The following is a 23746-nucleotide window of genomic DNA, read 5'->3' on the forward strand; positions in this document are numbered from 1 at the left end:
TTATGGACTCAAAAACCGCTGATCCGATCTTCCTGAAACTTTCAGAGTATATTACCAGATGAAAGTGTCACACTCTATATAAATCTTAAAAATTCCGCCCCGATCTGGAGATATAGCCTCAGGATCGGAAGTACCTCCAAAAACTGTAGACTTTGTATGCTGATATCTAACGAAGGATTATCGATACAGTCTTTAAATTTGGTATGTGTGACGGAATTTGGTCTAAAAATAAATTTGCCAAAGTAATTTGAAATCTGCTCAGATTTGGATATATATTTTCGGCCGATTTAATGCATTTGATGCATAAAACACGTTTTGTATGCCCAATTCCAATGAAATTTGGAATGTGTGACGGAATTTATTGCAGAAATAAATGTTCCAAACTATTTTGAAATCGGTTCAGATTGGGATATAGCTCCCATATATATTTTCGGCCGATTTCATGTATTTTCTACACCAAACACGCCATGTATGTTCAATTTTGACGAAATTTGGAATCTTTGACGGAATTGATCCTAGAAATTAGTTTGCCAAATCATATTGAAATCGGATCAGATTTGGATATACCTACAATATATATTTTTTGGCCGATTTCATGTATTTTATGCAATAAACACCTTAGGGGTTATCATGAACGGCAATTCCCCGTGAATTTTTTAACTTTCTCCCTTAAGTTGCAACGGCGGAAAGACAAAACTCACGGGGAAATTTCATTCATGATAACCCCGCTTATGTTTGTCCAATTTCAATGAAATTTGAAATATGTGGCGGAAATTGATCTACAAAAAAAATTGTCAAATTATATAGAAATCGGTTCAGATTATAGCTCCCATATTTATTTCAATGAAATTTGTGCGGTATCTACGTGTATATCTATAACGGAGGAAAATGTTTGTACGTTTGTTTGTTTGAAGTTTATGGACTCAAAAACCGCTGATCCGATCTTCCTGAAACTTTCAGAGTATATTACCTCATGAATGTGTCACACTCTATATAAATCTTAAAAATTCCGCCCCGATCTGGAGATATAGCCTCAGGATCGGAAGTACCTCCAAAAACTGTAGACTTTGTATGCTGATATCTAACGAACGATTATCGATACAGTCTTCAAATTTGGTATGTGTGACGGAATTTGGTCTAAAAATAAATTTGCCAAAGTAATTTGAAATCTGCTCAGATTTGGATATATATTTTCGGCCGATTTCATGTATTTGATGCACCAAACACGCTATGTAAGCCCAATTTCAATGAAATTTGGACTATGTGGCGGGAATTGGTCTACAAAACAAATTGGTAAATTATATTGAAAGAATTTCAGTCAATAGAATTTCAGGAAATGCACGAACGTGCAAATCCATTGATACTGTGGCAACTGAAGACGACGCGGCTAACTATCCAGTTGAATTCCTAAGTTCGTTGGATCTTCAGGCTTTCCACCACATAAATTAGTGCTAAAAGTTGGTGTTCCTATTATTTTATTAAGAAACATAGACCCACCTCGCCTTTGCAATGGTACAAGGTTAACAGTAAAAAAACTACATAACTATTTAATTGAGGCAACGATTATTACTGGGAAGTATATAGGTTCAGATGTACTTCTACCTCGAATCCCTCTAATAGCAACAGAAACGCCCTTCAATTTTAAAAGATTGCAGTTTCCTGTACGTTTGGCATTTGCAATGACTATAAATAAATCCCAAGGACAGACTCTTTGTGTATTCGGCCTAAATTTAGCATGTTCTTGCTTTTCTCATGGTCAGCTCTACGTTGCATGTTCACGTGTTGGTAGACCGGCCGATTTGTTTGTTTACGCTCCTGAAGGAAAAACAAAAAACATTGTATATCCTAAAGCATTACAATAAATACTTTACTTTAAATTTTTGAATTTGATTTCTATCTGATTTCAAAAAATCCGTAAAATTTCAAATGCATATCAATCTAAAGGGGTAGCGAAGCGCACCGGGTTCAGCTAGTTTCATATAAACATGTATTCCTCTATGGATTAAAATTTAGCAATTCATTTTCATTGTGATACTTAGGACTAATAAAAATAGGGCATATCAATAATTACAATGTTCAATGGTGTAGTAGTTTTCTTATGACATAATTTTTACAATAGTAATATTTTTTTTTAGTTTTAATATATCGCATGCGAGATTTTTCTTCTTTCATTGAGTTCTTATTCACACAAATTATTATAATTCTTATTTTCTAATCGTTTCTGTTTTGGTTACTAAAAGTAAGATAAGATCGGTTGGAAGAAGTTGTAAACAAAACAAGTATGTAACAAATCGTGAAAGAGTTGTGTCGAATAATAAATTAATAAAAATGAATAGTACAAAAAAAGAATGAATTATTTTCGAATAATGATTAAATTGTTTAGTGAAAATTATATAGTAAAATATTTAACTATTCAAGAGTGATTATTATTTAAATTATTTCGATTGTATTTAAAATTTTATGAAAATAGTGGATATAGCTTTTGTGTTTAACAACGTGAATTGTTGTTGTTGAGTTTAAAGTACGGTACCTGAATCAATTCGTTATTTAAGTGTCCGAAGAGGAGGCATATGGGAAGCCTGTTTTGGGCTATTGTTGTTTGTTTGATTTTGCTCGATCTAATTACGGATAAATTGTTTTTTCATTCTCGCTTGGAAAGAACAGCCGTGGACCCAACGCTTGGAAGAAATGGTGCATCAAACAAAGTAAGTTAAGTCAAGGTATTCAGTACGAATGTTTCCAAGTTGGTATAGATTATTAATTATGTTGTGTAGGTCTGGACCAGGTAAAAGCGTACTCAGCCTAATTTGCTATAGCGATTTAATTTGATGTTTTTTCCAAACGCAAATTGCCCAATGATTTGCAAAATCTTCTAGGTGTAAAAGCCTCCTTTAAATAAAATGATTCCTTATAGGTTTAGTATTTTGCACTGATTACTGGGTTATTTAATATTACGCAAGTAAATTTTTATGATTAATATTCTCCAAAATTATGATCTTGATTCCACGAGAGAGCTTGAATCATGATGTAGAATACTTTAGAAAACAACAAAATTATGTTTGATGATTAATATTCGCGTTTTCATTATTAGGCCAGAAACTTTAATAGAATCCCTCTTAATTACATTATAAATGAAGATCCTGGAGAAGATGAAGCGAATTATTAAATGTTGAAGCTGAGTTTTCTCGAAATTGTTATTCCACTCTTTCAGATGACGATATTGCACTTGCGTTATTGTAACAGGCAAATGTGTCAAGCCGTCAGTGAGTAAAGCAATGCAAGATCTGGAAGACATCGATGCTATTATTTCAGCATATCATCAGGAAATTTTACAAAAACCCCTCGAATTGTTTTAAAAAATTTTGATTATGATTTGGTGCAAGTTATTACTCAATTCTACAAAGACTATGCCTTTAAACATAATAAAACTATATTTGTCTTTTGCATACCTATTTGCCGAGTGTACTACATGTACGTCCTTAAAATCCAAGTTAGAGAATATTGTTTTCTATTTTTTCTTCAGTTTTGTAATATTATCAATCATAATAACGCTATATTGGAAAATCACGAAAATTGCTCCATTAGTTTGCCCGTCTGCATATCCGGGTTAAAAGAATAAAAAACCCACCTTTTACACTTTTTAAATACAATTAAAACGATTGACGAAATTTGTTTGGTAAAAATAAAATGAATAATGAAATTAATTCAAATAATGAAATCAATTTACATATGTATGCAATCGCGATTATATGTTACTATATAATGATTTCAGGACTTGCTGTAATAAATTTAGATCTAATTTTGAAGGCGAATTATCAGATAATTTAAATTCGATAAATCATATACAAATTATAAATTCAATATTTTGCAATAAAAATGAAAGAATATGTTTTTAAATAACGCGTTAAATACAATATGTGGTCAGCTTGTATGCATTAATATTTAAGGGAATTTTTGGAATATTACTTTGAGCTTACAGTTAAGTGATAATATTGTATTGTAATAAATTGATATATTGTAACTTTATAATTTGCCATTTCTTTTATTGTTTTCATTTATTCATAAATCGTTGAAAGTCTACTTTTTTCTAAAGTTTATGTTACAATTTTTGGTTTCTAATAAAATTGAATGAGTGTTTTTTTAGATTATCATTTTGATTTTTTTTTATATTTTTCGACCACCTTCACAGTTTTAGTTTTTCTTTTTTCCAGGATTTTTCAATTTCTGTTTAATTTTAATTGTTCCACAAACAACCCAGACGGGACGGGAATGGGACAAGGGACACTTCTCTCATTTTGCTGGGCAAGTGTGTATTTTGTACCTAAGCTAGTAGTTCAGTCTTTAACGAAGTATTAATTTATTTTTCTCTAGATGAGGGATTTATCTCTTTCTAGATTTATGAAATTAAAATAATCAGTCTGTATTTTGAGAATAAGTACGATGGTTGCACGTTAACCTTCTGACCTGACAATGAAAACGCGAATATTTACCATCAAAGGTAGTTTTATTGTTTTCTAAAGTAGTCCCCAGTATGACATCTACACATTTTCATGCGCTCAAACCAATTGCTGAAGCACTCCACTCCGATTGAAACACCTCCAAAACATGGTTCAACATCATCCACTGGCCACGAAAAGCGTTGACATGTCATTTTTCCTGAATTGCGGGATTCAAATGAAGTCATTGAGTGTCAAGTCAGGGCTGTATGGCGGATGGCACATCAATTCCACGTTTTGTCCGGCTAAAAAGGCGCTGCTTTGAATCGATGCGTGAGTGCTCACATAGTCATGGTGCACAACGGTTCTTCTTCTCTTGTTCGTTTTTCGAACTTCTCCGAAGGCAAACAAATTATGGTGTATTACTCAGAATATACGGTTCAACGTTGCTCAAGCAGAATAGTCGCATCATGACCAATTATGTCGAAGAAAGAGGCGACCGTTTGTTTAGAATTGATTCTTCCTTGAACAACGTTTATTGGACTTGGCTCATCTTCGAAGACCCTCACGGTCGATTGCTGTTTGGTTTCGGGCTCATACACATAGATCCATAATTTGTAATCTGTGATGCTTTTATAAAAGTATATGAAGGCACCGTGATCCTATTTTTTAAACATTTCCTTGCACCAATCGACAAGAGCCTTTTTTGAGTGATTGTCAATTTGTACTGGATCCAACTAGAACGAACCCTTTTTACGGACAAGTGTTCATGTAATATCGAATGTATGGTGGTGGAAGAAAATATGCTCAAAGATGTATCTTTATCACGGTCTGCGACATGACGATCATGCATTATCCGTTTTCATAGTGCTATAGGAAGGTTCTTTTCGACATACAAATATTTAATTTAATCGATACACTTTTGCCGCGATTATCCACGTCGAAAAATACATGTTTGTATGTCCAACTGTCCTGAGTCCAATATCTTCCACTCATATTGAGACGATATTAAAGACCATAGTCTAGAGGAATAGGGCTAATACCAAAGGTTTACGTAACATATGGGCTGGGATCTGAAGCATTCGCCCACATTTATGAATAACATGTTGCTATATTTGACTCCTATGTATATCGGATCACTCACTGAAGTCTCTAGTACTCTAATCCATTGAGTACTTGCCGATAAATTCAACAGAAAGTTAAATAGAGGCCTATTTTATGCCAAAATTACACGAAAGCGGTACCACGAGTCCAATGAGGGGAACTATCACCGGATTACACCCAAACACTCGTTAATTTATTGTTTGGAGGCTCGAATGTAATAAAAAGAAATTCAAAAGCCAAAATATCCCCTCATTTTGTTAAAGAAATAAAAAATTCTTGCGTTTGGCAAAAATGTAAACTTTATTTTGACGCGTCAAATTTTGGGTTATTTTGGTAATCTTCATTTATTCCCTTCTGAATCGTTGGAAGTGCCTAATATTTTCTGGATCTTAATCCACCACTAAATACTTAAAAAAGTTACATTTATATGTTATACGTATTGTTACGGAATTAGATTTAAGTAATCTCCGTGTAGACGTTGTTTTATTCCCCGATACGATTTGTACCAAATAAAACAGGGTTCGTTTTAGATTACGTTTCTACAATGCTTTATTTACTTTATTACACTTATTCAGAAGCGACTTCAATTACAAAGCACACAGCAAGTCTCTAGTTAGCACGCAGCTCTTATTTAACCGATCTGTTCAGTTCAACGCTTAAAACACAACTAACTCGTCATTGCCAGTTCCCCTGTATTTATATCCCAAAGTCTCCCTGTTCGAGAGTCCTCTAGAAAATGTCTGGCAACTCCTCGAATCTGTGCAGCGAACACACAGACGCACATTCGCACTAAGCGAACAACCATACTCACATACATACAAGTAGACCAGCACAGTAATGACGTAATTACAACAACAAACAAATACACGAAATACAAGAAGTAACAAACTAAACGATAATTACATGATTATGGCAAAACAAACAAAAGAACATTAACAAAAGGTAATGTACTAGAATGATGAAGAGATTTCTACATGGTAGTTTTTGTTGCTTAAATAAAGTAACTGCGTAATAAAACTTTACGTTACAATTCAAATTTTTAAATTAACGGAAATTAAACTAAATTAGCTTAAACCTATCAGTTACATTCGTAACATTGCCTCCCGCTTAAGCCTGTTCGTCCCGAATAGGCACAGTTCCCTCTCTGTGGTATGGGCATTGGTAACACTGCCTCCCGCTTAAGCCTGTTCCTCTTGACTAGACACAGTTCTCGTTCCGTAGTGGTGACAACCGATTTAGATGTACCCTCTACGCCATCTGCTTTGGACTTTAGCACTTCTGGACGACGTTGCTTTCTCTCCAGGAATCGCGATGTTATACCTTCTTTCTTTGTGGTCACCTTCCTAAGTGACACCTGGTCTTCATCGGACTTTTCCCTCCTTGATGTACGGCTGCTTTTCGATGGACATTTCCTCGACGTACATCTTCGCTTTTTCCACCTCGTTACGGGATTTTTCCGCTTTCCTACGGGCCAATTGTCGGCGGCTTCCACCTTCAGCGTACGGACATCTACAGCGATCTCGTCGGATTCTGCACTTTGGCGATGCTTGCTTTTCTCGTTGTAGCCCACATTTATCGGTATTTCCACATTGGACCATGTCATCACACGGTGCTTTATGTCCAGGTTGATGTCGAAGGCAATCATGAAGTCCACGCCAAGTATAACTTCGTCTATAATATCGGCCACTACAAAATCGAAATTTACCGATTTTCTACCCATACATAGCCTTTGGTAGGCCTTTCCATGCACCGTGGTAGTCTCGCCTGTGGCCGTCCGCAATTTGACTCCATTTAACGGCAATACCTTCCCTTTTACCAAATCCGGTCTAATAATGGACTTTGTTGCACCGGTGTCCAATGTCAAGGTACGCAATACACCATTGACGAAGCCTTTAACCGTTAAGTTGTGATTCTTCTGCTGGACTATGGCTATAGAGATTGTGGGACCATCATTTTCATCCTCTGCTAGCGGCGTCTCGTGATTGACGGAATTCACTTTATTCGATTCACCTGATGTCTCTCTTTCCAGATTCTTGGCCACCGGTTGGTCGTCACTTTTTGAAGGCGATGAGGCTGATCTGGGCCTTTCTTGTTGCAATCTGCATTCTTGGGCCATGTGTCCAATTTTCCGACAATTATAACAAGTCTTTTTCGTTCTAGCAGCCCCTCGTTTCACTCGCATCTGTGCATCTTTCAGCAGGTCGACAACGGTCTGGGAATTGGTGTCCTCAACTTGCAGCCTCCTCACGTTGTAAGCTTTAGGTTTCACCAGCATCCTCGCGGTTTCTTGGGCCAGGGCAAATGACACGGTTTCTGCAAATGTTCCTATCGGTGCCGCATACGTCGCAAATTTTATCTCTTGATCGCGAATACCACTTGCAAATGTCTCAATCTTTATGCGGTCCACCAATGGATGTGTATCTCCTGGATATGCCAACTGCGCCAACCGCTCTATATCAGCCGCAAAGTCTTGTAAAGTCTCATTTGGCTTCTGGACTCTCCCCCTCAGTTCCATTCGGTAGATCTCTTGCTTGTGTTCACTACCGTACCTACGTTCAAGAGCAGCCATTATATCTCCATAGTTGTTCCTAGAAGCGGCGGGAATACTCTGTAATACGTCAGCAGCATCACCCTTCAATGCCATCAGGAGTGATACCGCTTTGTCGTTGTCGTTCCAAGAATCTCTAGCAGCCACTGTCTCGAACTGTAATTTGAACACATTGAAAGGGGTAGAGCCGTCGAACACTGGAGGCTTAATTTTTAACGCGTTATGGATAACTCTCACTGGACCGCCTTTAATTTCCAGTTCCGACATTTTCTTTTCTATGCCCAGAATCTTCTCATCTTGAGCCAGAAATTTCTCGTCAACAGACAAAATCTTTTTATCCAACTCTTTAATTTGTACCTCCACGTTTTCTACTCTCTTTTCAATCACCATCGTGATGTTCTCGAGTTTCTCGTTAATTGTTCTAGAATTTACCTCTAATTTCTCTTCCATGCCCTTAGCGATTTTTCTAGAGTTCTCTTCTAATTTTTCCTCTAATTTTCTGGAATTTTCTTCGCTCATTCGACAATTTTCTGCTTTCATTTCCATCATAAGTCTAGAAGTTTCTTCATTCTTTCTAGACATCTCTTGTAACATTTTACTGGAATTTTCTTCAACCATTCTACAATTTTCCGCCTTCATTTCCATCATAAGTCTGGAATTTTCTTCCATTTTAGCATCTAATTTCTCCATCATCATAGCCAGCATTGATTTCAAATCGTCACCCCTGGCAGCTACCGATGAAACTTCCTCAACAGTGGATTCACCCTTTGCCGGTAACTCGACTTCCTCCTTACCGTCGAACTCATATTCATCGATGTTCATTCCACGGCGCTCGAACTCTTCCAACAAGCGTTTTTGTAGTTCGGCCTTGTTGCCAGTAGAACACAACCCCAACTTACTTAGCTCCTTCTTCAAGTCTTCCACTCGTAGATCCTTAAACTTCATTGTAGGATGATCGTAATCTCACTTCCTGACACCAATTGTTACGGAATTAGATTTAACTAATCTCCGTGTAGACGTTGTTTTATTCCCCGATACGATTTGTAACAAATAAAACAGGGTTCGTTTTAGATTACGTTTCTACAATGCTTTATTTACTTTATTACACTTATTCAGAAGCGACTTCAATTACAAAGCACACAGCAAGTCTCTAGTTAGCACGCAGCTCTTATTTAACCGATCTGTTCAGTTCAACGCTTAAAACACAACTAACTCGTCATTGCCAGTTCCCCTGTATTTATATCCCAAAGTCTCCCTGTTCGAGAGTCATCTAGAAAATGTCTGGCAACTCCTCGAATCTGTGCAGCGAACACACAGACGCACATTCGCACTAAGCGAACAACCATACTCACATACATACAAGTAGACCAGCACAGTAATGACGTAATTACAACAACAAACAAATACACGAAATACAAGAAGTAACAAACTAAACGATAATTACATGATAATGGCAAAACAAACAAAAGAACATTAACAAAAGGTAATGTACTAGAATGATGAAGAGATTTCTACATGGTAGTTGTTGTTGCTTAAATAAAGTAACTGCGTAATAAAACTTTACGTTACAATTCAAATTTTTAAATTAACGGAAATTAAACTAAATTAGCTTAAACCTATCAGTTACATTCGTAACAGTATAATATCTCTATGTCGGTGTAATAATGCAATGAAATTAATGTTGAGAGGCGTAAACTTTATTTTGACGCTCGCTGTATCTCCAAAACTATAACAATTTTCGTAGCATTATATTTGGATAAAATACACAAATATTAAGATCATTCATTGTTATACAATGCCTCTATCAGGTTGTTTCAATATTTTTTGACGATACTTTGATAAATATATCAACCACTACATTGATTCGTAAATTAACTGATATAAAAACACATTGTTTGGAAGATTTTTGCTAAAGTTACTTTGTTCAACGCCTAATAGTTTAGCCGTTTGTTTAGCTACTATTGACCAAAACTTGAGAAATTATGTAAAAGCGGTATAATTTATCGTTTTTGATGCACTAGATGCAGTTTTCTCTAGTTGATCTGTTTGACACATAAGTTCTACTACTTTAGGGCCAAAATATTGCTAAGGACCCCAAATTCATATTCGTTTATGAGACCACATAATTAAATTAGTTTTCGAATATACTACGCCGATTTCGCCTTACTGCAACGAACAGAAGTAGTTTTGGCATACTTCTATGAAAAGTAAACAAAGTGACAAACATTTCTATATACTCATGTAAAATTGTCCGTAAAAATTGTGTTCAGATTTCCGTCATAAATTTGCATAAAAATCCCACTGATTTCAGACAGATTGGTTTGCTGGGATGCAACGCGTAAATGTTAGTAATGACACATTTTGTACCACACATTTCGCTTTCATTATCTATTTGTTGGCACTCGTACAAACAATAGGAATGAACAAAAAGAACGACACCTGTACATCTAGTTTGAAAATAATAGCATACATACATATGTGTATGGAGATATCTGAGTGAAATCAGACTCTTTTGCAATTTTGTTTTCCTTTATTTTTATATATACTATATTTTCAGATTGAAAAAGTCGAAATCTGTAAAACCTATAAGCAAAGAAATATTCTTAACTTCTTTCATATTGCATAATATTTAAATCAATAATATTTAAAATCAATTTTTATCAATGATTGTAGTCTTCGATTTTCTTGAATTTTTTTTGTGTTAAACTACGAATAATTATACAAATTTTAAGTCCTATTTGGTAGTGGCATTCGAATTATTACTATTTTATCATAATTTCATTAATTTGCCAATATAATGTTTCTTTTATACCAGTGTGAAAAATATGTAATTTTACCAAAAAATAAAAAATTAAATTTTTAACACTTGTTTTGTTATTTTATCTAGGAATTTATCTTAAACATCAAAAAACTGTTCATTTTTCGATTTTGAAAATGGATTAGCATTTATTGCACCAGCCAGGCAATAAGCTAACTAAATTGATGATCAAATAACTACAGCTCCGGAATTATATGAATTGGCATCTGAACCGAATAATCTACCAAACATTAAGTGATATTTTCTTCAGAAGATGATTATTTAAATACGAAAGAGAATTTGAGAATTTGCTGGTACAATAACTGCTGAATTGTTTTAAAAATTGAAAAATGAAGAAGTTTTTAAGATGTCTAAGATAAATTCCTATATGAAACAGCAAGACAATTTTTTTGTTAAAATAACAAATATTTCACACTGGTTAAAGGAAAATTTTAAAATTAAACAAATTAAGAAAATTTAGTAATTTTTCGAATCCCACAAATTTACAAATTTTGTAATTAATCGTAGTTTAATACAATAAAAAAATAAAGAAAATCGATGAGTTAAGTCATTGATAAAAATTGATTTTAAATATTAAATAGCGAAAATTGCATCCAAGCCCACTGTACAATTTTTGTACCCTCCACCATTCCATTTGTAACACATCGAAATATTCATCAGAGAACCTATAATGTATGTATATTCTTGATCAGGGTAAATCAAGATACACCTAGCAATTTTTAAGATAGAGCTTTGTAATTTGGTATAGAAATTTCTATTACTTCTAGGAAGTTTGGTATTGCAAATCGGCCAACGTTTTGATATATGGGGGTATAAAACTTTCTATATGAAATTTGATGAAATAGCCGCCATAGAACGGTACCTCCGAATTTCCGGTATTTTGAAGTTTGTGGCATCAATATCCCTTTAAAGTGGTAAAATTTGGTATTTGGTCTTCATTTGGGGTACAAAACTTTCCATATGAAATTTGTCGGTATAGTTCCACGCCTTCATATAGCCCCCATAGAACGGTACCTCCAGATTTTCGATATTTTGAAGGCTGTGACCACAATAATCCATCGAAATGGTTGTAATTTGGTATTTAGTTTTCGTTGGGGGTATTAAGCTTTCCCCTCTAAATTTGTCGGTATATGCCCACGCCCTCATACAGCTCCATAGAACGGTACATCCCAGTTTTCGATATTTGTGGCCTCAATATTCCAATTGAGGGTACAAAACTTTCCACTTAAATTTTTAGGTATAGGTCCACGCTTTCATATTGCCCTTATAGAACGGCACATCCCGATTTTCGATATTTTGAAGGTTTGTTGCCACAACGTTCAAAATACCGAAAATCAGCAGGCTGAAATTTGGTATTTAGTCTACGTTGGAGGTAAAAACCTTTCCGACTGAAATTCGTCGGTATAGTTCAACGTTTCCCCAAACAGAACGGTACTTTCCGATTTCGAATGATTAAAATTTGTTATTTAGTCTTCCATGGGGTTATAAAATATTCCAGAAGAGAATTATCAATATAGGTCCATGTCTTCCTATATCCCCTATAGAAGCGTACCTCTTGATTTTCGGTATTTTGAAGGTTTTACAAACAATATTTTTATTTATTTTTATTTATTTATTTATTTATTTATTTATTTTATAGTTGACTACCTACACAACAAGATAAGAATCTTATAAATTACAGTGTAGGTTTAATTGTTCTATAATTAATCCGATTAATGTAATATAAAAAAGAAAAAAAATTAAAATTTAAGTACAATTAAGAATGAAAAAAAAACAAACAAACATTTTAAAATAATAAGAATAAATAAAAAGAAAACTAGCTTATAAGGATATTTTTAAAGTGAAACATACATTGTGATATAAATATGACAACAATTATTTAACATATATAAAACATTTTTGTCATGAAAAAAAAGTGAAAAGTTGCTTTTTGAATAAAAACGCGTTACTGATGCTTTGAATTTCGGGGGGGAGAGTGTTCCAAAGACGTATTGAACTTATATAAAAATGCCATTTGGATACTCTACTCAGTCGTCTGAAGGGTTTTAACCTTCTGCCTCTGTTAGACCGATTGAATTGCAATTTGCTGAAGAGATGTTTGGGTTTTTTATTTGTGATAATTTTATGCAAAAATATTAAAGATCTTATATTCATCAGAGTACTGAAATTGCAACCATAAAGTGACTTAACGAAGGTAGAAACATGTTGAGTTCTCTTTAACCCATATACATATCGTATGATACTGTTGAAAGCAATGTTGAGTTTTCTACGGCTCGACGAATCACAGCTGGCGAATAGTTCACAGCCATAAATAAGCCCAGGGACTAAAAGAGTTTTTGCTAACAGTTTTCTAATGTTAATTGGAGTGACGGAATGCACAAGCCATAAACTACGCAATTTAGCATATGTAAGACCAGCGATTGCATTGACGTGGTTTGTCCAGGTTAGTGAGCTGTTGAAGATTACACCTAAATTTTTTGCGTTTGAAACAATATCAATTTTTTCTCGGTTTATAACTATATCCGGAGCTTCAATAGAGAAGTTTTTATTTTTATGAATAACTAGGCACTTCGATTTTTTGGGATTTAGCAAAAGACCATTTGCTGAAGCCCACTTAAACACTCGCGAGAGATCTTCATTGAGTTTAGTAACACATTCGTTTATGTTGTTAACTGTATCACTTAGGAATATTTGGACGTCATCCGCGTACATAATAATTTTGCTATGGACCAGTTGGGAAGGTAAATCATTAGCATACAAGGAGAAAAGTAAGGGACCAATTATTGAACCTTGTGGTACTCCTTTTGGTACTTGTAATGGTTTTGATTTCGCGTTTCCAACGTAGACGGATTGTAATCTGTTGCTGAGGTATGACATTATTAAGTTCGTAGCTGTAGTTGAGAACTTAAAAAAACTCCGTAGCTTCATGCATAAAAATGAGTGATCAACAGAGTCAAATGCTTTGGAGTGATCTAGAAGAACTAAGAAACTGACTTTGTTAGCGTCTATGTCATTTCTAATAGATTCAGATACTTCAACTAGAGCACTTATGCAGCTGTGATCTGCACGAAAGCCGGATTGCATATCTGTCAGCAAAGACTCGCGATGAAGGTGTTCTGTAATTTGTAAATGTAATATTTTCTCAAATACCTTAGATAAATAGCATAAGATTGAAATGGGCCTGAAATCAGCATTAGTTTTGGGGATTGGAATTACTTTAGCATGTTTCCACAAGTCTGGATAATCGCTTGTAGTTAAAATATGATTAAAAAGATGTGTGAAAACAGGTAAAAGGCGCGGAAGTAGTATTCGTATAAATTTAGGATTCATGTCGTCAAGGCCAATAGCGTTAGACCTCACTCTAGAAAAACTCCTCATGACTTCCTCATTTGTAACACATCGGAACTCGAAAAAGCAATCATTAGGTGTAAGAGACTCGTTATTATTGCTGTAGAAAGAGTTTACTGTAGTTAAAGATGGTATATCCACAAAAGCTTTGTTCAGCTCATCTAAATCTCCTTTGTAACTGCTAAAGGATTTAGTCTTTCCTATACCAATGTCTTGTATAATTTTCCACTTATTTTTGGAATTTAGGGCAGAACTAAATTTTGATGCATAAAACTCTCGTTTTTTAGAATTAATATGGCGATTGACTTTCTTGCGTGCATTTCTAAATTCCTCATACAAGTCCGCTGTTTTAAAGCGTTTCCATCTGGAGTATGCTAGGTCCCTGTCACTTATGAGGGTTTTAGCGAAGGAATCGAACCAAGGTTTGGTTTTTGAAGTAGAACTTTTTTCTTTAATAGGGACTGTAGTGTTATAGAGATAATTAATGTTATCCTGAAGAAAACTGACTTTCTCATTGACGGAGGTTAACGAATAAAGTTCACTCCAATTTACTTGCAAAATCCTCTGATCTAAATCTCTATGATTTAAATGTTTAAAGTCTCGGTAAGTTATTTTTACTTCTTCCTCTTGAATATTTAAGTTATAAGCTAAAAAGATGAGATCGTGTCTGGAAAAGCAAGGGGCAGAAATCTGGTCATAAAGCAGGATATTCTGAGTGTTATTGACAAAAAATAGATCTAAGAGTGTATTAACAGTTCGTGTGTAATGTGTTGGGGTGAAGTGATTAGCAGTAAAAAGACCCAATGACTGCATGTTATCGAGTAAAAAGGAGTCAACAAGTATGTTGGAGTTAAAGTCACCGGTAATTATGACATCATTGTAACCCATGGTGACAGATTGCAGTACTTCTGATAGAGGATTAAAATCAATTGAGTTATTTGGGCGGTAGATACAGCCAACTAATATTTTTTGTGATTCTGAAAATAATTCAATGAAAATATATTCAATCTGATCATTAATTGTTGATCTTAAGCGAAATTTTGATTTTAAGGTATTCTTTACAAAGATCGCAACACCACCTCCACGACGTTCCCTGTCAGACCTGTAGACAGTATAACCGTTTAAGTTTATTAAGTTATCAGATATAGACGAATTTAGCCAAGTCTCCAATATCTTACCGAAATATCGGAAGTTTGGTATTTAGTCTTCTTTGAAAACTTTCTGCCAGAAATTTGTCCGTTTAGATAGAAGCATTGATATAGACCCCATAGAACGGTACCTCCCGAATTTGGGTATTTTGAAAAAGCTGAAATTTATTTTGTTTTCTTCATATACGAAAGGAAACTAAATTTTCCATTTTACTTCAATACAACTCGTGGTGGAGGGTATAACAAGTTCGGCCCGGCCGAACTTTACGCCGTTCTTACTTTTTGTCTGTTTTTCATTAGATAGCTGATAAGAAAAAACAAAAAAATACAAAAAAAAATATTTAGGCTAATATTTGGAGTCAAAATTTCCAAATAGATGTGGATGTACTGACGTTAAAGCGCTTCAACAAAAAAATCGTATATTACCCTCCCTTCATGTTGATTGAACTTATAATTTCAAAAGAAAAGGTGTACTAAAAGCACGTACATATACATTAGGCCGGGGCGATTTGTGTGGAAGGAAAACAACCTTAATAGGCCCTTCGCGTTTCTGATTCCTGGGACTGAACTGAGCAAAAAGTCTACTGGACTATATGTCTACGATGAAAATCGAGCCTCCCGATTCAGTTATAGGTTTTTTGTGGGGTTTTTCAGACATAAACCACTATAACCTAGCCATTTGTTAACCGATTTAAAACATTAATTGCTTTTTCAAAAGATATTATTCACCCCTTTAAAAGGAAAAAGGATCAAAAGAAATCCGTTGTGGAAAAAATAAGATATGCCCGTTTAAATTTAAAATATAAGAAACCCAGATTTTCACTACTTTTACCGTTATAAAAAAATAAAACGAAGTGACCCAAAAGAACTAAAGGCATTTTCGTTCTCCATGGATTCCAACACGATGGAATGTTGCATCAGAACGCTTGAATATTTTTCTGGTCAACTTTTGTAGCACAGTGCCATTTATCGACATTTTCCGAAAAGTTTGCACTTTCTCAAGACCAAAACTGCCTGAAGAAGCGTTCCAATGCTTTTGCGATGTATTAGAGAGTTCTTAACTACTGTCTTGGCTACAATTTTTGTCTTTGTGTTGGATCGAAAATCTCAACGGTTTGGCTGTTATATGCCAAGATGTCAAAAAACCGTAGATAAAAAACTTAAAGTCAAAATCGGGAGGCTCGATTTTCATCGTAGACATATGGTCCAGTAGACTTTTTTGCTCAGTTCAATCCCAGGAATAAGAACCGCGAAGGGCCCATTAAGGTTTTCAAATCGCCCCGGCCTAATATACATACATATGTATGTATATTTTGCTCATATGCATATAAAAACAATACAATATCAGAAACTTGTAAAAAGGTGGCAAAGACACATCCATTAAAATGGAGGAAAATACTCGTAACTTCGAAAAGTGTATACAAATTTAAATAATGCCTTAGAACAACATTTACCACAATAACACTACAACAATACAATTCGTTATTGGACGGACTATAAACCAGAACTAAACACACGCTCGTATAACCAAATGCTAGCGTACAACATCATCAACAACACACTTGAAATTTGTATGTTTTACCAAGGACTGGGGTTAGAAGCACTATCCGTTTATAGAGTTGGTTTACAGGGCAGTCTTCTTCAGTGAGTATGAATGCAGTCGATTATTTTGTTATTGTTGTTTTGTACCTTTGTTGCTCTAGTTGTTTATTTTTCTTGATTTCTGTATTCGGATACAAACGACGGACTGTAAGCTGATGTGGAAATGAATTCACAAAAAAAAAAAAAACAATCAGTGAATGCTGATGGAAGCAAAGAGGTTTAGCATTTGAATGGGCGCAATCAGGAAAAGGCAGCTCTGACGTTTGGAGGTTTTAATTTCGTTAGCCTTTTTAGATTTAAATAAAAATAGAATTGGTATAATAACAAGAAGTGTTATGTATTGAATATTTGATTTATTTGCGAATCTTTCTTATAACGTAGTGCCAACTAGTTTCCTAATATAATAAGCGCTTAGAATAGATATTCCAGATTGGTATATCGGTAAAATTGAAATGTAAAATTTTTGATAAACATTATCAAATCAAATTTTTGATAAAAAAGTTGACAATACCCAAAATAGAAAATGTTTTTTATACACAACACCACACAAGTAAATAATGCATTGAAATGTATGCTCACTTGCTCTCAGTAAGCGCACAGTGCCGGTCGCTGGAGCAAATATTTGCAGAATGTGATCTTACCTTAACATATATAAGGAAACGAGATGGACTATCAATTCCTTTTTGGGATATGCAAAGAATCATTTTTGAGTCGATTTATGCATGTCCGCCCGTCCACCCATTCACAATGTGCAGGTCGCATTTATTGACAGATTGGGCTAAAAATTGGGGAAGATAATTTTTTTAACCATAGGAAGAACGCTTTTGGTGCGAATCGGATTAGATTTGGATATAGCTTACATATATATTGTTACGAAAGTAACTGGTAGATTTATGTTAATTTAGACGAATTTCTGTTAATTTAAAGAGCAGTACACATTGTCAGTTTTGAATGTCGATATTTCGCAATTATCGATAACTGTCAAACCGTCCAGCAACCACAAAACATTTTGTGGTTGCATGATGAATGACAAAAATGAACGGCCACACTAGCAAGCAACAACAAAGCTGTCATTCAAAACTGACAATGTGTACCCAGCTTAAGAATTTGAATTGTAACGTAAATTTTCATTAACCATATAAAATTATCGAAATAACCATATAAAATAAACGAAATCCATTCGATTACAACTTTCACTTCCTTTGGGTATACGTCAAATGTAAACTCATCCGAAATCCATTCGATTTCATTTGACGTTTAAGCAATGGAATTGACAGTTGAAATCGAGTGGATTTCGTAAATGTAAACCAAGCATTACACTGTTTACCTAGTCATTGTTGTTGTTGTAGCAGCATATAATGCTGGGTTGGCAGCCGCTGGCCGAAACACTTTTGGTTTCGGGTCAATCCGGTACGTAAGAACCCGCTGCCGTGGGATTTACCTAGTCATTGTCTCGTTGTATTCTCTCGGTGGTAACACTCGAATTGTTCGGACGTCAAATTTTTAGCGCAAATAAACTCTTAAAATATTTATAATTTTTATAAATTAACAACACATCACCCGGCATTTTAATTGCAATTTCAATGCATTTAAGATGCCTGGTCCAATCCTCGATGACATAGACTTCGATGTTGCGGAAGAAGAAGTAACATCAACACCTCAACCCAACGGTGACGTAGCAACAAACGTTCAAAATGTAAAACCAAATGAGCCGAAAAGGCAAAGGCTGGACGGCGCCCTTTTGCCAGTAAATTTAAATACTTCCGATCTCAAAAGGAAATTGGTGAGTTACAACCCTAATGACCAAAATAAATTTGGCATTCTGGGAGTCCTGACAGATATTAATCTGGAAAATAACCACCCAGCCACTGAACCTCGTATCCGTACAACAAAAGAAACTACGTCAGCACCAAAATCTTGGGGCCCGCCAATTGTTGTCTTCAACGTCAACATTAAAACTTTATATGAGTCATTGAAATCAACTATTCCCTTATCTTCCTTTAAAATAAAGAATGTCAACAAAAGCAAAAGTAAGCTTTATTTTGCAGACCCAGCTATTCACTCCTCCATGATGGCAGTTTTGAAAGAAAAAAACATACAGTCATACTCGTTCACGCCAAAAGAACTTAAACAAGAGTCCTTAATAATTAGAGGATTATATCCAGCCACTGATTCGGACGACATAAAAGCGGAGCTCGACATTCTAGCCCCCGATACAGTAGACAGTGTGAAGAAGTTCAAAACTTCTGCTTCAGTTAAAAAAAACAGAGACACCGGATTGTTTATTATTTCTCTGCGGCCTGGAAAGAAACTTGGGGACGTAACCCACATTAACCTTATACAAGGTCAATCTTTTACGTGGGAAAAGCCAAAAAGGAAAGATTCCGACATACAGTGCCACAGATGTCAGAAGTGGGGTCACGTATCAAAGAACTGCAATTCGGCCTACAAGTGCGTAAAATGCGATCAACAGCACGCCCCTGGCGAGTGCCAGCGTGTGCGGTCAGAGTCGACAGCTCCCTATTGCATCAATTGCGGCGAACCTGGTCACCCGGCCAGCTGGAAGGGCTGTCCTACGTATAAAAAATTTGTTGCTGCACGTCGTAGCAAGGTCACAAAGGCAATAGAAGAAAAAAATATTGCTAGGGCCAACGTCAACAGGGCAGTAAACAATTCAAGAGTTTCCACAGGAAAGAGTTTTTCAAGTCTTTTCAACAACAACCACACCCATCAAAATATAAACATCCCTCAGAAACCGTCTTTGATCGAAGACTTTTTGAAGTTAGCGAATTTCTTCTTGGAGCCTGAAGAGATGTCACTGGAGCAGGAGATAAGTATGTTTCTCGCAAAATACCAATCCATGTCAAAGTCGGATGCAAAAACCCAATTCTTGCGTTTATTAAATAAAGTAAAAGACCAATATGGACCATAGATCACTTAATTTATTATCCTTTAACGTTAGATCGCTTGTCGATACAAGTCGACAAATTGATCTCCACAACACACTTTCAAGATACAAGATAGACATTGCCTTCATCCAAGAGCTGCACCTACGAAGATACAGAAAAATTAATCTTCCTGGGTATAATATTATATGCAATAACTCATCTGTTGGGGTAGCAGTTGTAGTCAAAAACTCTATTAAATTTAATAGGATAGTTTTGAGCGATATTGGAATTTGTACAGCATTTATCCAAATTGATTCAGCAAACAATTGCAATCATCAGAGATGGTTATTCGGTTCTGTTTATATTCCATGTAATCACCCGGATCAGCAATTAAGAAATGATCTGGATAAGTTAACTCAATTTTGCCGTAATTTTGACGCTTTCATCTTAGGCGGTGATTTGAATTCCAAAAATACAACATGGGGAGACATCTGCGACAATTCCAATGGAAAAGTGCTACAGACATGGTTAGATGATAGCTCGTTAGAAGTAAATCGAGTACGTGCTTCTTCACCTTCTTACCCAAACGGTCCTTCTTTTCTCGACCACTTTCTAATAAGTACAAATATTGTAAATGGATTGATTTCAAACTTCAACTTGGATACATTACCATCTTTTTCCGATCACTATCCTCTTAAACTCGCTTTGCAATTGGATCGTTGCAATATAATTCTAAATACTCCAAGAAGTTTTACGTCATACAAAAACACTGATTGGGCAAGATTTAAAACAGATTTGGATTTGGCATCCCGTCACGTTATGCCTCCGCACAACAGAAACCTAAATAATGGAGTTACACAGTGGTTCACGAATCTCACTCTCAACAACTCACCGTTCCAGATGGCAAATTCCCACTCTCCGAGCAGTGCAAAAAACTATATAAAATTAAGCATCGGTGGCAAAAACAGCTCAAAAACATATTCCATAGAGACGGAAACAGGGAAAGCAGTGAATATAAAATCCTTTCTAAACAAATTCAACTGCTAAAGATCTTAATTAAGGAAACGGTAAATATCGAACAAGCGCAAAAATTCAACATTAAGCTGCAAAATATAAAACCTGGTCCAACGGCATTCAAAGAAGTCTTCCAAATTGTTGGCAAGAATAAAGCGCCTTTTTGTGACAGCATAGTTCATGATAATAATCTCCTTACGTCTCCTCATGCAATAGCAGATCAATTTCAGGCTTATTTTTCGTCAGTCTTCGTCCATAGGACTCCTGAACAACCAGTAGCGGACCTGGACACCAAAGTTGACCATTTTTTGGATTCCGTTCCTCGGCATATCTTTTCATTCACTGAGCAGTTTAACGCTCTGAACAACGAGGATAACCTCCATTTTACAAACTCTGAAAAAGTTAAAAGTATAATATCTTTAGCAAATAACAAGAAGTCATGTGGAATTGATGGAATTTCTAATTACATAATTAGAAAATTTCCTGATTCAACAATTCAATTACTTACTTGCTTATTCAATCACTGCTTAAACAACGGATACTTCCCTTCAAGCTGGAAAATGGCGAAGATTATTCCAATCAAGAAGAAATCAAATAGTTCTACGGTTTCAGATTTTCGGCCGATTTCTCTATTATCCAACATTGGAAAATTGTACGAGCACGTCCTACGAGAAAAAATAGAAAACCAGTTTATCATAGAACCACTTCCAAATCATCAGTTCGGTTTCAAAAAGCACCATTCCACTCAACATGCATTGCTGAAATTCCACAATGATGTCACAAACAACCTTAGAAATCAAACTTGTACCGTGGCCATTTCCTTGGATATTGAGAAGGCATTTGACTCGGTGTCACATAATGGAATTTTGTATAAGCTGATAGATCTGGGCCTTGATCCGTTCATAGTCAAAATTATTCAAAGCTATTTCCAGGGCAGAAAATTCACAGTTCAAATAAAGGAAACATCTTCACCTCTCGGATATATACAAAGCGGGGTCCCCCAGGGCAGCGTATTGGCCCCCTTCTTATTTAATCTGTTCCTTAACGATTTCCCCCATATAACCGATGATTCACAAGCCATCCTTTACGCAGACGATTGTTTGATATACGCACACGACATATCACCGCCAATAGCATTAGCCAAAGCTGCTTCACACCTTGCGCGTATCGACAACTATTATAAAACATGGGGTATTAAAATTAATGCCGCGAAGAGTAATGCGATTTGCTTACGAAATGCCTCAGGGAAATGCCCAAGATACGTTGTCCCCATGAGTAAACAACTCCAACTTTCGCTTCATGGGGCAGATATTCCGTTCAAAACGTCCATCAAATACCTGGGGGTCAACTTCAACAACCTTTTGAAGTTTAATTTCCACGCTCGTACAACACTACAAAAAGCAAAACGTATAGCTGGAAGGTTATCTATATTATTCAGCAGCAAGTACTTACCCCAAAACACAAAGCTACTCCTGTACAAGGTCGCCATACGATCCATATTGCTATACGGGTTCCCCACATGGTTCACAATTTCTCCAACAGTAGCCAAAGAGATTGAGGTTTTTGAGCGCAATGTACTTAGAAAATGCATTAACCAACATTACGAAAATCCTACAAAGAAGTTCTCAAACGCATACGTCTATGGAAAAGCAGGAGTTCAACCTTTCTGCAGATACGCACTTTACCAGCTAAAGAAGTTTGTAGATGGGTTGGAATTCCACGAAAATGACTTGTTGAACATCATTCACCAGACTGAAAAGGATACATATTGGTCAAACTCAACATATTTATCCGCAATTGGCATTTACAACGAAAGCTTAGATGATCCGAGCAATTCAAACGTACCTGATTTTTACAGAACGACAGTACAAGGTGCCCACAGGGGCTAAAAATATATATGTAATTTTTATTTTAAATATTTTAAATATCTTTTACCTTTAAAAATAATATTTTTATAAGATATGAGCTTCGCTCTCTCGCTTTATTTATTTTATACTTTGTTATCTTTTATGTTTTAACATGCATGTTCTAAACCAATGTCCGGCAAAAAGGGGCACACGTGCCCTTGATGAGAATAACAACAGAACAACCACCTCTCAGTCTTCGTTCAGAAGTCAAAGAAGAAGGTTCTGTTGTCGGTTGTTTCAATGATTTTTAATTTTAGCAATGCATTAACGCACACGCTGTTTGTGGAGAGAGCGAGAGAGAGTCGTATGCGTGAGGCCGCAAACAATGCATTTGTATTGGTGCCGATACCTGTTCTAAACATTCAATACATCTGTGATACGCTAACTCATATTAACATATTGATATGTCTACATGTATATGTTCTTACATATCTTCGCTGTTTGACACAACGCTTAACAGTCTCTTGTTATCTCTTTTAATTGTTGTTTAGTCATAAGTAATTTATTTTTGACAGTCAGCTATCTGTTAAGGCCGCGAGCAAGCCTTGTTTCTCATTCTTTTGCACACATGTGCATTCTCTTGTGTTATTCTCAGCATGTAGCATTACCACTTTCAAGTTATTGGAACAAGACAAATATAGTTCTAAGTATCATGTTATCATTTTACAGTACATTACATACACAATGTTATCGAAATAAGAAAAAGTCTCAATAAATGTTAACTTAACTTAACTTGTATTCTCTCTTTATTTGTTTTGTGCGTTCAGTTGATGTCATTACATTGTGACGTCATTTATAATTTTGCCCTCCTGCTCTCGCGTGTTTATTGCCGCTGCCGTACTGTTTACATTAACAGCCAGTTTCTGTATGTCGAAAGAAGAATGTGTGCGAATGAAACACGACCAAACTCTTGTGTGTTTTTCATGTTTTTTT

General features: G+C 35.5%; 1 long non-coding RNA gene across 2 annotated transcripts; it reads right to left on the bottom strand.

Moving 5' to 3' along the window:
• Nucleotides 1–20114: 20114 nt before the first annotated feature.
• Nucleotides 20115–23397, bottom strand: LOC141404300 (uncharacterized). 2 transcript variants are annotated; one of them, XR_012412983.1, is made up of 10 exons: nt 23242–23397; nt 22752–22791; nt 22359–22658; nt 22140–22297; nt 21644–22080; nt 21415–21571; nt 20785–21299; nt 20563–20732; nt 20475–20504; nt 20115–20408 (listed from the first exon to the last, which is right to left on the bottom strand). It is a non-coding gene; the product is annotated as an uncharacterized lncRNA (long non-coding RNA). The 2 variants fall into 2 exon arrangements; XR_012412984.1 differs by lacking the exon at nt 22752–22791 and having other exon boundaries at nt 22359–22683; nt 23138–23275.
• Nucleotides 23398–23746: the final 349 nt, after the last annotated feature.

The sequence above is a fragment of the Musca autumnalis genome, unplaced genomic scaffold (genome assembly GCF_047663935.1).
Source record: "Musca autumnalis isolate F117 unplaced genomic scaffold, ASM4766393v1 scaffold_4, whole genome shotgun sequence".
NCBI lineage: Eukaryota > Metazoa > Arthropoda > Insecta > Diptera > Muscidae > Musca > Musca autumnalis.